This window comes from Amblyomma mixtum, chromosome 5, assembly GCF_055824585.1.
Source record: "Amblyomma mixtum isolate Tamu chromosome 5, ASM5582458v1, whole genome shotgun sequence".
NCBI lineage: Eukaryota > Metazoa > Arthropoda > Arachnida > Ixodida > Ixodidae > Amblyomma > Amblyomma mixtum.
In genome coordinates, this window is record NC_143016.1 from 147380660 (window position 1) to 147386659 (window position 6000).

Consider the following 6000-nt stretch of genomic DNA (forward strand, 5'->3'; position numbering starts at 1 on the left):
GTGGGCAGCTGCGCACCCTCCTCCTCCTCCTTGTAATCAGAGCGCAGAAGAACAATTGCGTGTAGAGGAAGTTAGCAGCTGGAGTATCGGTAGCGTGGCCGAGGTTCTGTTTCCGGCCACGCCAGTGAACGGTCGCAGAATCATGAGCTCCGGTGGAGCGGCGATAGCGGCCCTTGCTGGCCGCGGAAACAGGTCCGACATTGAAGCAGATAAGGATTACGAGATTATTTTGCCTACTCTGCCAACAGGACTTGTTGTTCTCAACACGGTGTTTTTGCACGTTGAGGTGCGAGCGCGGCCTTACAAGGTCGAAGACTTTCGTGACGCCCTCGCCCAAGCAGGTGCGCTCCCCGACGTTGTGGCGTTGGGGGCGTAATAAATCAACCTTGTTTGGGCGGTGACACTCAACAGCGCTGAAGCAACGAAGCGATTGGCGGCTTTCAAGGACCTTCCAGTGAAAGGACGCCGGTGTCTTATATTCGACCCCGAGGACCAGGTGCTGAAACTGCGGCTACACTAGATGCTGCACAGCGTCGCCGACGAAGATATCCGGACTGCGTTTGCGGCCTTCGGGAACGTGACGGAGGTAACCCGTGAGCGTTGGCGAGTGCAAGGAGTGAAAGAAAAGGGCTCCACCACAAGGATAGTTCTGCTCAAGCTGAAGCCTGGAATGAAGGCGGACGACCTCCCCTACCAGATAAGAGTCGCCGGCGAGCTTGCCCTTGTGGTCGTGCCTGGGCGGCCCATGCAGTGTTTGCGTTGTCAGGGAAGCGGACATGTCCGACGTGACTGCAAGATACCTCGCTGCTCACGCTGCCGACGCTTCGGACATTCGGAAGATGGGTGTGTCCGCACATACGCTGCCGCAACGGTGCCAGCGCTTAGAGAGGAGACACCGGAAGACGTTATGGACGTCGTCGAGGCTGAGGAAGCAGCCAAGGGGACCGATGGTGTGGAAAGCTCTGTGATGGCCCCCAGCGTGACAACTCCGACGACCACTGAAAAAGAGGCGGGCGAGGGCGTGGACAAGAAACAGGTACTGCCATCCGTTGTTTCGGAGGTGCCTGTGAGCGAGGAAGCGCCCCTTCAAGGGACAAGTGTTCCGGCGGCATTGGCGGATGAGAACACCAATACGGAGAACGGCGGCCGGTCAACGAGCGCTGGCAGTGCGCCGAAGCGCCCGCACGCCGACGCCGGTGACGGAGCGGAAAGCAGCCCCCTGGCAACGCCGAGGAACCACCAGCGAAAACTGTGCAGGGACGACGACCTTCCTTCAGACCGCAACCTAACATCGCGACGGGCCGGAGGGCAGCCGAAAAGCCGCTCTCGCAGCACGTCCAGCCCGATAATTACGATGGCGGCGGGACTTCTGGAAGCGTCAGGCGACGTGCTAGGCGCGAAAGGTAAGCACCATGCTCCCAGCGTCCTTATAAAGTACGAAAATGGCGATGCAACAGTAACTGAGCGTAGCAACGCTTAACGTCCGTGGGTTTGCATCGAAAAGAAAGCAATGTCAAGTATACCGTATTTTAACGGACCAGGACGTGGACGTGTTGGCGGTTCAGGAAACAAAATAGAAGGGGAAGAGGACACGGAGAGCATGGTGCAGCGTTTCACGTCGAGGTACGATGTGGCTGTTAGTCACGCGGTTGGCACATCGGCCGGGTGCCTTCTGTTCGTTAAGAAGTTGCCAGGACTGACAGTGCAAGAAGTGATTTCATGTATGCAAGGTCGCTTTATTGTTTGTGACTTCGTTTTTCATAACAGCGAATGGCGCGTTCTTTGTGTTTATGCACCGAATGCGGCTGCAGTATGTACTCGGCTTAAGTACCCGTTGCAAGTTTTAACCATTCAGCTGGGTCAAATTTTGAGTTCACCATCGTGTTGTTAATAATCACATTAGCCTGGTGTCGTGTCCGGTCGCTGTGTTGAATGCAGCGAAAGACGCACACGGTACTTTAAGACTTCGTTTATTTAAAGCCGATGAGGGTGCGACCAGCGTCGACCGAGGCAGGAGCCGAACTGGCCGCCCGAAGAAAGGAGGGAGTGGAGAAGCGTCCACGGCAGGGAGTGGCTTCCCAGAACAGGAGGAGGGTGCGGGGGCGCACCGTGGGGGGGCATCCGGCGACAGCGTGCGACGAGGGGCAAGCGGTCGTTAGGAGGAGGATTGAGTGGTCGTTAGGAGGAGGATGCGAACTGTCGTTAGGAGGAGGACGCGGGGGCGCACACACACAAAAGCAATAAGGGGACACAACACTTCCTTCCCCCTTAGAAAGTTGCCTGGTATCGTGCAGGGGGTCGGCGCTCACGCGTGGAGGCGCGCTGGCTTTGTGCGCTCGGGGGAGAAACACTTGTAGGCTGGCTGTTGTTCGCTGTGTCTCCTGGGTCTGTCCTGGGCGAAGTCTCTTCTTCCGGGAAGAGGTGCCAGGCTATGTGGGAAGATGGATCACGTGTTCTCTCCGCAGGCGGACAGCTCTCAGACGGCGTCGTAAATCTACGCAGCTGGTTGAGATGTCGGCGTGCTACTGTGCCATGTATGTTGACGAGCCAAGAGCGCAGGCCTATGCGTCTGACAATTGTAGCTTCCTCCCAGCGTGGCTTTTTCAGAAACTGTCGGGCGAGGACGCGCTGCCCCTCATTAAGCGTGCCGCAGCGCGGAATTGCTTTTTCTTCCCGGAACGTCTCTGCCTTTGGCTCGGGGAGGATGGCTGTGAGCTGGGTTCGCATTTCACGCTCGAACATCATTTTCGAGGGGGTCTCGCCTGTTGTGCTCTGAACCGTCGTGTGCTGCTTGAAGAGAAAGCGCGCAAGGCGGCGCTGCAGCGAGCCTGTCTGATCTCTTTCAAGGGCGCGTTTTAGCTCGGCTACGTAGCGCTCGGCTTGTCCGTTTGTCGCTGGGTGGTAGGGGGCCGATGTAACTGATGAGATCCCGTTGTCGCGATAAAACTTGAGGATCTCCGCAGACACAAACGGTGTTCCGTTGTCCGACACTACCTTGCGCGGCAGGCCGAACGTTGCAAATAGTGATCGGAGGTTGTCAATGACTGCTGCCGAAGTCGTCTGTCCCATTTGCCTTATCTCAAGCCACTTTGTGTAGGCATCTACGACCACAAGGAAAGTGCAGCCCTCAATTGGTCCTGCAAAATCAATGTGCAGTGTGTGCCATGGTGTGTCTGGCTTTTCCCATTCTGGGACAGGAGCTTTCGGCGGGGCGCTCCGGCTGCTCTGGCAAGGCTTGCATTCTCGCACCACTGTTTCGATGTCGTTGTCAATGCCAGGCCACCACATGTAGCTTCTGGCACACTTTTTCATTGCAACGATGCCCCGATGTCCGGCGTGGATGAGAGACATAGCTTGTGCGCGTAGTTCTCTCGGCATCACAACTCGGGACCCAAATATGATGCAGCCGCGATGGGTGCTCAACTCTGTAGCTCGCCTGCGGTAAGCGTCGAAGTTGTCCCCTTTGAGTTTATGCACGTTGCCTTGTTGAACAGCTGTGTAAACTAGCCGGAGAGCTGCGCACTTCTGCGTAGATGCTGCAACTGTGCCTGCTGTAAGCGGAGGTTCTGGCAGTGCTTCGAACATCAGAACGTCTCCTGGTGGAAATGGTTCGTCAACAGTTGCGTCTAGTGGCAGACGGCTTAGCGCATCGGCGTTTTGATGTTTGCCGCATATCATCACGCCTAGTGGAGAAAACCAGTTTCTCCCTAGAAGGCTTGATCCTGTGCCCTTCACAACAAGCAGAGGTAGCGTATGGGTCTGGCCGTTGTAGTTAACCTGCACGTTGGCAGAGCCCAATAGTGGCAGATTCTGTCCTGACCACGTTCGCAGGTGCGTGTCGTCTTGTTGCAGGGCGGGTGCGTCAGATGGCCATGAAGTTCGGAACGTGTCCTCACTGATCAGAGTACAGGCTGCGCCGGAGTCCACCTCGAACTTAATCAGCTGGTGATGTACGCTTACTTCTGTAAAAATCTTCGGTCGCGTGCCGAGATTCATGGTGTTCAGGTCGTACAACACAGATGGTGTTGCTGATGTTGTTCCATGGAGATCAGATAGCGGCGTATTCTCTGAGGCATTGACGCTGTGATTAGGCTGGGAAGGTGACTTTATCTTGGCAAGTCTCCGTTTCGTAATGCATGCTCTTTCGATATGCCCTCGCTTGTGGCAAAAATTACACGTGGCTGACTGGAATCGACATCCCTGGGGGTTGTGTTGGTCGTCACACCGCCAGCAGCGTTGTGCCTTTTTGACCGATTTTACAACAACAGAAGGCTTGCGCACCTGGTTGCTTGTCTGGTGTACCGGCTCGGTGTTCCGGCGAATCCCTCTCTGCTGGTGACCGGCGCTCTCCGCTCGAACGGCGATGTCGTAAGCTTTGCTGAATGTGAGGTCCTTCTCAGCGAACAGGCGCTGCTGCAGTGACTCGTCACTCAGTCCGCACACAAATCTGTCGCGTAACATCACGTCCAAGGGAAGCATGGTGGTGTTAGCAGAAGAAGCTGCGTCTCCCTCCTGCCCGGTAGCTGTTGTCGACAGCGTTCCAAAATTGCAGTCGGCAGCGAGCTTCTTGAGCGCGGCTACGTAGGCGCTCACAGTTTCTCCTCCCAGTTGATCTCGTCGTTGGAAGCGAGCCCGGCTGTAGACCTCGGATGGCCTTGGGTCGTAGTGCTTTTGCAGCGCTTTTACGATGTCGTCGTAAGACACTGCCGCTGGTGTGCTTGGCTGAATAAGGGCGCAGACAGTATCGTAGGTCTGCTCCCCGCACAGCGTCAGCAGGTTGGCCCTCTTCAAGGCTGGGTCTGTGATGTTGTTAGCTTCAAAGTAGAACTGAAGGCGTCCAACCCACGATGACCACGATGAGCCGTTGAATTCTGGTATCTGATTGGGAAACCCTCGCGTAGCCATGGCTTGTCAATAGCGTTGCGTAGCGCGGGTCGAATCCACTTTCTCGTCGCCACTGTCGTGTCCGGTCGCTGTGTTGAATGCAGCGAAAGACGCACACGGTACTTTAAGACTTCGTTTATTTAAAGCCGATGAGGGTGCGACCAGCGTCGACCGAGGCAGGAGCCGAACTGGCCGCCCGAAGAAAGGAGGGAGTGGAGAAGCGTCCACGGCAGGGAGTGGCTTCCCAGAACAGGAGGAGGGTGCGGGGGCGCACCGTGGGGGGGCATCCGGCGACAGCGTGCGACGAGGGGCAAGCGGTCGTTAGGAGGAGGATTGAGTGGTCGTTAGGAGGAGGATGCGAACTGTCGTTAGGAGGAGGACGCGGGGGCGCACACACACAAAAGCAATAAGGGGACACAACACCTGGATATTGATTTTGGTCTAAATCCGAGGTCAAATTTCAGGGGTGGGACAAATTTAGAAGTGTCCAACACCAAATTTGTAGATCGCCAAAGTACTGCCCATAGTCAAGTCAGCCTGGATATCGATTTTGGTTCAAATTTGAGGTCAAAGTTCGGAGATGGGCCAAACTCGGAAATGGCCAAGGCCAAATTTGCAGGTCACCATCATATTGCCACAGGTCAAACTAGCATGAGCGTCGAATTTGGTCCATATCCAAGAAGGTCAAATTTGGGTTAGGGCCAAGGCCAAATTTAGCGGCCACCATGGTATTGGTCATAGTAAAATTAGCCTGGATATTTACTTTAGTCCAAATCATTGAAGGTCACATTTGGGGGTTGGAGTATGCTAAATTTTGCTAGTGGGGTAGGCCAATGTTGGTTAAGACCAGGGCGAAATTTGAGGACACCATCGCATTGGCCATTGTCAAAGTACTCCTCGGCACCTGAATTCAGGCTGTTGCTGTTAAATCGCTAAGTGAGAAGGTCATTTCAATGTCAGATGAAGTACCGAACTGAAACTCGAGAGTCGCAATTAGCAGATCTATCGCTCTAAAACTTGATATTCTTTAATGTGTGAAGAAACTGTACATGGACGCCTCTGCCACTTCAACAGGTTTGCTTGCTGCACAGAAAGTTCGAGAAATTAAGGTGCAGC